The sequence below is a fragment of the Phyllostomus discolor genome, chromosome 4, assembly GCF_004126475.2.
Source record: "Phyllostomus discolor isolate MPI-MPIP mPhyDis1 chromosome 4, mPhyDis1.pri.v3, whole genome shotgun sequence".
NCBI lineage: Eukaryota > Metazoa > Chordata > Mammalia > Chiroptera > Phyllostomidae > Phyllostomus > Phyllostomus discolor.
In genome coordinates, this window is record NC_040906.2 from 149,584,547 (window position 1) to 149,597,069 (window position 12,523).

Below are 12,523 nucleotides of genomic sequence, written 5' to 3' on the forward strand. Positions count from 1 at the left end.
CCACCTGAAACTAATACAAAACAATATTGAATACAAACTATAATTGAAAAATAAAATTAAAAAAGCAAGCCCACCTACCATATGAAAACTTTAAATATTAATATACAAAGTGTTTGTTTCCAGTATGCATATCAGCATTTAATATAGAGAATTCATATTTCCTTCATAACTTTTTGTTTTGTCACAGAAATGAATGACAAAAAAGTACTGAAGTAAGACTATTAATTGCCTGTACTCAGGCTTTCAATGAAAAATGTATACATTTTTGTAATTTTTCTCCTGTTTTTTTCCTCTGATTATCTTTACTGAAAGGTATGTCTATTGAATCTAATTTAAAAAAGTGGACTTGTATTTCATAGTCTCTCTTTTCTGTTCATTTTTCTATTAATTTAGTTTTGTTCTATTTACAAAAGTATTGGCCCACTTGCATTGGGGGAAAAACTGGTTCATCACCTCAAATAGTTTGAAAAACATGTCTCCATAATAACCTGCCTGCTAATGACTACTACTGTCAAATCCAGCTGATGAAAAAGAAAGTACGCTATTAGCTAATATGTATATTGTGTTAAATACCTGTCAAGCATGTTCTGTGTGCTTTAACATGTATTAACTCATTTGCTTTTGCCTTTTGAATTAGGTGTCAGTATATCACTGTATTACTGATGAGAAAACTGAAACACAGAGAGATTGAGTCCTTTGTTAAAGTTCACACAGCTCTAAAGTGGCAGAGCCCAGTTCCAGAGTCCACGTTCTTTAAAAAAAAAATTAATTTAGAGAGAGGGGAAGGGAGTGAGAAAGAGAGGGAGAAAAATGTGCAAGAGATACATTGATAGCGTGCCTCTCACATGGCTCCAACTGGGGACTTGGCCTACAACCCAAGTATGTGTCCTGACTGGGAATCAAACCAGTGACCCTTTGATTCACAGGCCAGTGCTCAATCCACTGAGCCACACCAGCCAGGGCCAGAGTCCATGCTCTTATCTGCAGGGGGACAGAAGACAGGTGTTGTAGTCATAGTCTTCCAACAAATAACTATGGGCTTACATGAGTAATATAACCTGTGTGGGAAAAGAAAAGGAAGATTTAGAAAAGATAACAAAAGCTGCAATGCAGAGTCCCTCCCTTGTGCCAGAAATTAAGCTCAGTGTTTTACATGTATGATCTCAGTGTATCCTAAGTGTGGGGTAACACAGGAAATGGTTTCAGGTAATAAGGGAGATGATTAAGTGGTGCATGGGCCAGGCAGAAGTCAAATTGCATCACATAATGAGAAAGCTATTTCTTCTTTGAGTCTCAGACTCCTTCTGATCACATCTGGTAGAGTCCCTTTGGGGGAGGCCTTGAATGACTTCCTAATATTGACTTATTTCCTTTTATTACAAAAGGGGAACAGGACTTAGACTTAACATTTGTCTGAAAACAAGGTCTTTTTTATTTTTATTGCACCTTCAATTTAGGTTAAGTTGTTTCCCATTTATAATAAGAATGTAAAATTTAAAAAAAATGTATTTACATTTAAAAAGTGAGCTATGGAAAAATATAAAGAGGATAATGGTACAGATTTTACATGGACTTGACAAAAGATATGACTAATGAAGTTAAAAAAAGACTTCATTATCTTTCAATACCCCAGGAAGGTAGGTACACTGTTGTTTTCTATTTATAGGTAGGAGAGTGGAGGTGTAGAAAAATTCAGAAACTTTCCCAAGGTCACTCACTGTATAGGAAGGTGAGGAGCTGGGATTCAAGCTTAGAAGTGTCTGCCTCCGAAATTAGTGTCCTTACCCATTACACATGCTGCCTCCCTTTGATGACAACCATGTCTGTTCCCTCCCAGGGTGAGCACTCTTTGTACTTCATGATCCAAAACAGCAGTTCTCGAAGTGTGGTCCTTTCTGGTGGTCCTCCAGAAAGGCCCCTCCCCTAGGTATTTTCATCATAAGGCTAAGATGTTGTTTGTCTCTTTTACTCTTGTTCACTTACAAGTGTTCAGGGACACTTTCCAGAGGCTACATGACGAGATATCACAACACATTGAGTGCAGAAACAGATATGAGAATCCAGCTGCCTTCTATTAAGCCAGACACTTAAAAGATTTACAAAAGTTTAAGCAATACTATTCTTCTCATTAAATCATTTTGATTTCCTTGTTCAGAAAATTATTTTAAATAAAAATATATGTGACTTATGTAACCATGTAATGGGTTTATTGCTATTTTTAAATGAATAAATAAATATTCTATGCATTTATCCATCTTAATTTCTAATACATTAAGCATTAATACATACAACCCACAGAAACAAGTTCTTTGGGGTTGTCATGAGTATAAATGGAGTCTCAAGATAAGAAATATGTGGTGAGATGTTATATTTTTATTTTCATGGAAATTTGTTTTTCCCAATATTTCTATCCCTCCTGTTCCCCCAACCTTCCTCCATTTAACCAAATAACCCCTGTTATTCATTGCTTCAGTGAAGGAACATTACCAAAGCAGAAATGGTGTCTAGCTTTTGTGTTTCCAAAAAGCTGAAACCCATTAAAGAAGTTATGCTGGGTACTTTGAAGCAGTAATAGCAAAATACAGCAAGTGCCACTGAGGAAAAAAAAAATAGCAGTGTTGAAAGAGGGTAGCTTTCCCCAGACTAAAAGACTATTTCCCACTTTTTGAGGGTGTGGGGAAGAACAAAGACAGAAGAGTGATTAGGAGAACAGAAAACAGGACTGAGCTGAAGGGGCCAGGAAGAGAGAAAGTAGGCGATGCTCAGCCACAGCGGGGAACCTTTCATTGTCCAGGAGCTGTGTGGGGGCTGTGAACTGAAATTGCCTCTTTCCAGGGTCTCTGAGAGCCCACTTTTCCTTGCCATCTCCATGACTGTCTGTAGTAGTGACGCCGTCTGATTCATCCAACCTGGACAACTGTGTCCTCAAAACATCTTTGGCCCATCAGAAGCCCAAGGGAGGGTGGCTGGGAGTCCCTGTGTAAAATGGGGAATACTTTGAGCACTAAATGAGCTAAAATGTGCCAAACTCTTTGAATGACAAACTCTTTTGTAAATGTTGACTTTCACTGTTATAAAGGAGGCAGAATGTGGGGGAGAGGGATTAGGGAGCCTGTGGGAAGCCTGTGTCAGAGGAGCTAGCCTAAGGTAGAGAGGTGAGGGCACCTTTGGTGACAGTGATCCATCTTCAGATTGTAGCTTGCACAGCTCTCAGAGCTCACTTGTTCAGCAACAGCTTCTAGCACATTGGAAAGGAACAGTAAGGCTTCTCCACACACAGCCAAAAGGGCTGTCAGCAGCTGGGATATGTGTGCCTCTTGTTCTGAGAAAGGAAAGCATTTGAAGGTGGCAGTCTGAGGGGGGCCTGGAGCCATGTTCTTGGAGACCACAATTCTGCTCCAGAGTCCAATGCCACATAGGTTCTAGGCTTTAGACACCCAGGTGGGCCAGCCAAGGAACAGAAGGTATAGCACAGTCAGACAGCAGAAGCTGGACTCTGTCTCCACCACTTTCTAAATGAGCAACTTACTAAATCTCCCTAAGTCATAGTCTCCTCTTTTATAAAGATGAGTAATAATATACCTACTTCACCAGTTAAATAAGATAATACAGCATATAAAACACTTAGTGAGTACATAGTCAGTGCTCAATAAATGGAGCCATTGCCCTGATAAGGTATGTAGTCCTGATACAGGGCACAGAAGTTGCTGAGTGGCAGCAGGGTCTGGGTGTCTAATTGGAAGAGGAATGCTGGAAGAATAAATAAGAAAATATGACAGTGAAGACACATTTGGCCCATTGTGTAATTTTTGCTTCAGCTTCTCTTCGAGCTTGGGAATCAGATTTCTTAGGGCTCCTTTAGGCTTCTAGGAACCAAGAAAGGGACAGTCAAGGTCAAAATATTCTTTCAGATTACCTCCCCCACCCCCCAATATTTTCATGGTGAAGAATCTGTGATACTACTTATCTTAACAGAAATCCATTCAAACTAGCTTAAGGAGACAGAGTTTTCTCACAGGCTGGAGGACAGGAAGTACTCAAGGCCATAGGTCCTGGTCTCTGCTTCTAAGGTATGCCTAATTCTGCTTTTTCTCTTTGCAAATCTATTTTCTCTTCTTTATCATGCATGCAACCAAAAATAGCTGACCCAGTCCAGCTTTGCATCATTTTCTGGTTTAAATACAGCAGCCTAGAGGTCCCCTGTTCTGGAATCCAAATTCCCAGGAAAGGAAATTTATTGACCTGCTAGCTCCGGTCACATATCTTGACCTGCTACTATCAAACAAAAGTGTGTATATATGGGGTGGGAGAGGGAGGAAACAGAAGTGAGTACTGCAGACACACAGATTCAAACAATTCATAGAAGAAAATCAAATGACTAAGGAACACCTGAGATGACACGCATCTTCACTGACATTCAAAGAAATGCAGACTAGCACGAATATGTGAGGTGCTCATTTTTTCTTTTTGTGCTATCAGATTGCCAATAGTGAAACATAAAGGTAATTGTAGGAAAATTGTTAAGAGTATGAGGTGCTATGACTTATCTGATGTGCTACTGGGCATTTTGTTGTAATATTTTAAATGTGCATAATCTTTAACCCAGTAACTTTAGTTGTAGGAATTATCCTAAGGAAATAATTAAAACATGCACAGGCACATGCATATGCATATTTGTATATAGATATTTGTTAAAACACCTTAAGAAAAACTTAGACCATCATAAATACCTATCAGTGAAGGATAGACATTATGTGCAAAGAAATGCTGAGAGGCCACTATAAAAGATGAGAAATATTCATATGTAAGATGTATAGAAGCTGTTTAAAGGAAAAAAAAAAGTAAACCACAGAAAAGAATAAATAATGACCCCATTTTTGTTAAGTACTAAATATGTAACATGTACTGTACATATTATATTTGGCATATGCATTCATAGACATGTATATGTGTGTATATATAATACATAATAATTTATATGTGTCCATATATATCTGTAAGAATAGATGTGAAACTATTAATTGTGGCCTATGGGAATAAACAGATCTATGGGAATAAACGATTTATGAAAGTTTTTACTTCCTACTTTACCCATTTCCATATTGTTCAACATTTTTTTAAAGCATGAATTATATTTATAACTGGATGAGAAAACCAATAAGTTTTTCCATTTTGGGGAGACAAGAAGATACATATATTATACATAAAAGAGAAACATTGGATATTTTAAAATTAAAGAAGGACAACAAAAATCCATTTTCCAGTGGCAAACAAGCAGGCGTAGTCAGTAGCAACAAAGGCTGCCCTGCTCAGGTCCTAGAATTATTGAACAAGAGCTTTCCAGGGGGAAAAGGAGAAAAGTTGGCTTCTCCTAGTACTACAGGGTACATTAGGGCTATATCCTATTAAAGAATGTGGTTTACCCACAATCCAAAGGGCCTTTCCCTGCTACTATAGATAAATAATGAACTTAATTGAGTCAAACCTTTCAGCTCAAATCTATAGATAATATATTTATGTATCAATATCTACAAAGAGGAGGCAGGTAATGATGAGAGTTAAGGTGTGCAGCTAGGTGAGGGGTTGGATATAAGAAGAACTGGAGGCCAAACTGAGAAAATTGGAGGTGTGTTAGGTCTTTTATTCTCAAGACACATTTACCTTCTGTCTATCATGGGTTTGTGTGGATACTTGGGACTCTTTTAAAGGAACTTAAATAGGTTGGAAAATTGAAGTTCTTGTGGGGATTATTATTATTATTTTTAAGATGTTTCCTTTAGGGTTTTTCCTTTTTTGATAGGAATATGCTAAATATTTAAAAACCCAGTTGTAATTTCTTTCAATACCACAGTTGACTTCAGTGGTGGAAAAGTTAGTTTTGCTGTATAGGCACCTTTACTAGAATGCCTCAATTTTATGTACTACAGGGTAGCTACATTAATTTACCATAAATAAAAAACAATGTTAGTTAAACAATCTTTTGTGTTTATTTGCAGGAGGTATTTTACCAATAATGCATTTTAGAACATTTTTCACCAACAGCATTAGAATTGACTGAAATTTACCATATTACATTTTTTTAAGCCTCTAACACCTTGACAAGCAACTTTTTAAGAACAAGTTCTGTTTCTCTTCTTCTTTCAGAATTCCACTCTAAGCAAGAAACATTTGCTGAATGCCTACCTAGGGACTTCAACATTGCTAGCTTATATAATGGTCTTCCAAAAAATGTTTATAGTAGTTGTAATGTTGGAGATTATACACCACTGAACTTATTACACAGACAGCTTTTTGAATGATTGTTCACATAAAACCTGCCAAATCGTTGATATTAGGGTTGGTCATTCCTTACATGATGAGACTCTGAAGATGAAAATAATAATCATAGCAGGAGCTGGAAGGTCATCTTGTTCGGTTCCCTCAGGTTACATATAAGGAAATGAATCTCTGAGAGATTAGAAGTGTCTGGTTTCCTGACCAAGAAGTAGCAGAGATTTCTTTTTTACTCCAAAACTGATGCTCTTTTTATTATAACTCGGCATGCATCTCTCAGACAAGTCTGCCTCAGAAATGCCAAACATTCCCTTCTCCCTACCCACATTCCACCTTGGAGGCTCTGCCCCACTCATAACCCTGGGAGGGACAGCACAGCATACAATGTGACTGTGTCTCACCAATCTCTACGGCTGACCCAGGGATAGACAGCTGACCTAAGCCGGGCCATTGGATACTCTCCCAAGAATTTGGAAAAGGGACAAAGGGGCTGAGTCATTTAGCTATGCAGAGTCAAGTTGCAAGGTCATGCCCAGCTGGCCTGTCACAGCAGGCTGAAGCTTCATGCTAGCTAGGGAGGGGAAGCTAAGAAACCCCAAGTCAGCAGAAAAATCTGGTTTGCAAACGGAGGGGCAGAAAGATGGAGCAGATGCCCAGACATAAATAGAGAGACCATTTACCTCAACAGGCAGAGGAGAAACAGAGAGAGAGAGAGAAATCTGCATAATTGCCTTCTTGGTCTCATAATGCCAGCTTTATCTCCTGTGCTGGTTTATCATGACCCCATAATAAACTCTGCCTTTCAATCAACGCTCTCTCTTTTTTTTTGAGCTAAGTGGAATACTGTGTTTTGCATCTAAATTCTTTCTGTTTAATCTAAGACACTCTATACTTCATAGTGAATATATTTTAGGTGGAAGGACTGCTCTTTTATGAAGGTTATGGAAATTGAAGTTTTGTCTTAAAACCCGCAATAGGATAAGTGGTTTTCTCCATTCTCCTCACTAACTATTTAGACTCTACAGACCAAGCTTTCCAGGTGACTGGTTTCCAGAACTTCAAATGGAAGCTAGCCTCATTTGGGATCTTTCCCAAAGTAGTCTAGAGATATTCTGTCCAGAAATAGAGATCTTATTGGAGTATGTAGCTGCTACCTTGGGAATATATGTCAACATTTCCTACCTAGAGTCTTTCCACTTAAAGTTTCCAAGGGTTAAGACTATTTTCCCATAAAGCCTCTGTTCCTGTCGTTGCACTTGTGGAATCTCCATAGGCCCAACATTGACCCAGCTGATGGGTGGCCATATCCATGAAAAGTTCAGGCACTATTCCTGTAATCTCTTTTGAACAATGAGAAGGGCTTTTTGAGGAAGTCCACTTACCCTTTTAAAATTCTTAGAACTAAGTAAGTATAAATAATGGAGAAATGATTGAGTAAAATAGGAATCATCAGATGCAATACTACACAGATATTTTAAAGGATAGCTACCGAGATCACGTAAATAACATGGAAAAATATTTATGATTCAATGAATAAGGAAAAAGCAAAATATAAAATTAAAAGTATTGACCATGTGAAAACAGGTTCACATAAGGACATTTTCCTTGATAGTTCTCAGCAAGGTGATTGAGGTATCCACAATCAATTCATAGATCTTGATTTGTAGGGTAAAATCTATCGGCATTTCTGCTTTACATGATCTTGGCTAGGGGAAAGTTGTTGACTTGGTTCAGGCCCTGAACTCTTTCTTTCACAGGCCTGATTCTCTGCACTGTGCTGATCTACTTCTATGCCTGTCCTGAGCATTCCCAACTGCTGTGACCCTACTGATAATGGAGAGATTCTCAGTCTCTCTGTCTGCAGTTACTTAAGTCTTATACAGAGACTTTTTGCTTTGCATCACAAAGATTTCAACAACTGTATTTAGACTGTTTTCATTAGTGTTTTCTTATCTACTATTTCTCAATTCTGTGACTTCTTGCCAGTGTGCTAACAGCTTTTGCAAAGTTTCTGGGAACACTCTCTAAGCTGAGGTGAGGAGGGGAGACAATATATATCTTCTTGCATTTGGTAGGAAAAAAAACAGTTTATAGCCTGAATACCATCTAAAAGTCTTCCTTTCATTTACAGAAGAATCCTTCTATGGTTGTTTTATGAAGCAGTCAAGTCTCCTTGAAAAGCAGGAGTTAAACAGTGGCCTCTTGCTGCTTCCCAATGGTTTGGTTGCATAATGATCTCATGTAGACTTTTGTTATGTTCATGGCCACACAGTATCTCTCAAAAGCCCCTCCTATATACTGAGGAAACTTATACTTTTTGAATCCTGCCTTCTCAAGACAAAACTAGAACTCACTATTCCAGCCTGCTCTGCAACCAGGGTATAAGCATGTGACCTTGTTTCTGCAATCAGATGCATCTGTGCAAGACTGCAGTGTGGAAGAGGAAACCATGAGAAAGCAGGTGCCAGGCAGAGTCAGTTTCCTGGTGAGGGCTGTGGCCCTTGGCAGAGGCACCAAGGCCGAACGGCAGGAACCCTAGTGTCTGCATCCCCTGTGGGGGTTATCAGTGCAGCTTGGTGCCTGTGCCTGTGGTGGTGTAATTGGGGTATGACATCTTGCAAAGTGGCCTTAGGGCATTGATTCTCTGGCCCTTCCAGAAGTCTATGTAGTAATAACCCTTTAAGCCATTTAAAAAAAAATTTAAACTGGCAAGAGTGGATTCTGTTGTCTGCAACTAAAAATCTTCAATATGTTCCAACTTTCATGATTTAATATTAAGTTGAAGGACTTAGAAATGATGTATTTTTCTTATTAATCATGCTCTACCAGCCAGGAGATACAAATAAGTTTACATTAATGAAAAATTCAAAGGTTTACTAGGTCTTCCTTCCCCTTGCATAATGCAGATTTTTCTGGCCTCACCCAACGTGTCCTCCAGAATCCCCGAGTTGGGGCCCTATGTGCTTGCAGTTCTCTCATGTTCTTGCAGCCAGTTTCCTGTGTTTCGGCTGTAGCCTGAGAAGCCATTTACTGGTGCTGGCTCAATACCTACATCAGTATCAAGCATGATGAGACTGATATCCATGTCAAATGTGTGATACTTCTAAATTCTTTCACTCTGTGTCATCCCTGGACCAAAAGCATCACAGCCTGTATATAATGATTTTCCAAGTGTCCTTTAAAAGTACTTCCTTTAATGACTGCATACAGCCCTTCTCTCTAAGGCTCAGATGAAAGTCCTTGCGACTGAGCTGAAGGAGTAAACAGGGTGCTGTTTCTCTTTTCTGTTTCCTTATTCTTTCTTCAACCCACAGACTCTCCTCCTCTCTCCTCCATGCAAATCAATTCATGCAAATAGACATCTGCTAATATACATCACTGGCTGTAACATTACAGTTCATCATTCAAGCCTCCTCTGATCTGCATCCTCAAAATGGGAACAAGTTAGGACTAAGATGGTGGACTTCTGAGGCATTAGTTTTATTTTCCAACATTTCACAGTTGTCTTAATGCTATTTTTCAACAAGTAGAAAAGTATGACCTGAAACAGTCAATTAGTCCTATGAAATTTATGCTGACACAGCCTGCCTTTGCCAGGATACTTTCTTACAGATGTCTTCTTCCCCTATACCCTTGGGTACTTGTCTGTTAACAAAATACAGGCAACTTCTTTGGCAAGCATATTCAGAATGTCAGCACAAGTGATGAGTCTTAGGAAAATGAAACAATTAGGGGATTTCTCAGCAGTTCCACTGCCAATTTTCTCTGGGCACTTGTATCAGTGCTTATTTTAATGACTTCAATCAGGATATTTTACTCACCCTAACTCAGAGGGTCCAGATTTTAGAGATCAACAGAGGATTCAATGTATTATATCTTTATTCTGCAGAAATTATTGGGTGGAGTTTTTGTGAGTAAATGGAGCAGTAAAAATCCCTTCTTACCACTACTTTCCAACCCAGCTTTGCCATTTGGCATCTGTCCACCTGTAGTTATTTTAACAATTCCAGCTTATGGTTCATAAAAAAATCATAAAACAATATTATGCCACAGACGAGTCCTGCAAATAGCATTAAAAAACTTTGCTTTAGAAAATATTACAAAAATGCCTCAGAATTCTATAGGTCCAAGATTTCGATCTGGGACTGATTGAGCTGTTTTGATCTGTGTTATGATTCTTATGGGAAACACAGTTTGCTCCTGTATAGTGAACGCCTATAACCTTTTCCAAATTCATCAAAAGGCAAAGAAAGAGAAAAAAAAACCCCAGTGAATGTAAGGAGTGTTTTCCAGCCACGTTCTGAGGGAGAGATTTTATGAACTGCCAAAGTGGCCTGAAAGGATTTAAAGGGAAGCAACATTCCAAGGAAGGTGTGAGCCTTCAAGTTGATTCGAAGCCAATGTGGCACTCTGGGGAACTCCCATTGGCGAAAAAGTATCTCAAGATCTCAGTTTACTTCTCTCATCTCCAGCTGAATCCTGGAGGAGAAAAAGACATATTTTTAAGATGTGGTAGGAAAAAAGGCAAGCTACATGGGAAAGAATAGCAGGAGATATAGAGAAGAAATGTGAGTTAGAGATGTTTGTGGGGATAGTTTGAGAAGTGATTCTTTTTATTTTTTAAGATTTTATTTATTTAGTTTTAGAAAGGGAAGGGAGGGAGAAAGAGAGAGAGAGAGACAGAGAGAGGGAGAGAATCATCAATGTGCAGTTGCTGGGGGCCGTGGCCTGCAACCCAGGCATGTGCCCTGACTAGGAATCGAACCTGCGATGCTTTGGTTCGCAGCCCGCGTTCAATCCACTGAGCTATGCCAGCCAGGGTGAGAAGTGATTCTTTTTTTTTTTTTTAAAGATTTTACTTATTTATTTTTTTTTAGAGAGGGAAGGGAGAGAGAGAGAGAGAGAGAGAGAGAGAGAGAGAGAGAGAGAGAGAGAGAGAGAGAGAGAAACATCAATGTGCAGTTGCTGGGGGTCATGGCCTGCAACCCAGGAATGTACCCTGGCTGGGAATCGAACCTGGGACACTTAGGTTCCCAGCCCGCGCTCAATCCACTGAGCTATGCCAGCCAGGGCTGGGAAGTGATTCTTTTTAAATGCCTGTTTCTATCCCCACAATGCAGTGGTGGGGGTAGAAACATTTGCTGATAACCAATTTTTCCAAACATCCACAAATATCTATCTATATCTGTATACTAATTTAAAATAGTTACTTTGCATAAACTAAACATCACATTTTTTATGTATATGAAATAGATAATCACATCATTTTAGCAGTGTTTCTATTGAAAGTATAAACAAAAAAGATAATGACAGAAAAAGATACTGAATATACCAATTATTTTCATAGGATGTAAAAATCTCATAGTACGTGTATGGTCAACCCAAAATCTTAAACTGCATTAACTATAAAGCTCAAGTAATTCTGAGATAAGATATGATTTTGGTTTATGACCATAAAATAAAATTTAAATGTGGGGCAAATGAAGAATTTTCTCACATATTGTGCTTTCTTTTTCATTTTTTGCAAAAAAATGTAAGGATGAAGTACAAACCATATTGAAAGACTATAACTTTCTTGTGTCTTTCTGATGACAAAAAGGTGAGTGAGTCATCTGCTCAAACACCAGCCCAGAAATTTTATCTCATGTGTTACTGAATAAGAAGCCTCAGCTGGGCAGCCCTCCAGCTGGGTAAGAGGATCTCAGAGTCGCATGATGAGAAGGGGAGGCTGAACCTGAAGCCCTCCCTTTCTCCTCTCTCTGGCTCCCGGCAGCCTTTCTACACACAGATCACCCTCTATTGTGGTTCTGCATGCAGTTTCCAGTGCTGTTACCCTCCCAGCCACACCATTTGGACCAGAAGCCTGAGTCTCCATGGAGATACAAAGTCAGGCAGGTCTGGCTCAGCTCCACTTCATTAACACAAAGGAATGTGACCTTTAGGTTCCCTGGGAACCTAAAGTTGGCTGGGTTCCCAGATTAAGGTCATCTGTGTGATTCCTGGAAAGAGATATAGAGTGGGCATCCCTAGTCTGGGCCACATGCCTCCAATCATCATTCATTAGAATAGGCTCTTGAGAAGCACTGGGCAAGTGAAGAAGGTTGCACAGATGCATGCAAACACTTCCACTAGGGGGACATGTGAAGGTGTGGATCACCTAGCTCAGCTGAGTCACCTGCATAAAAGAACTCAGCAGCAGAAGTTTTAGAAATCACACAAGCCTCAGTTTTGTGATGGCACAGGCACCTTA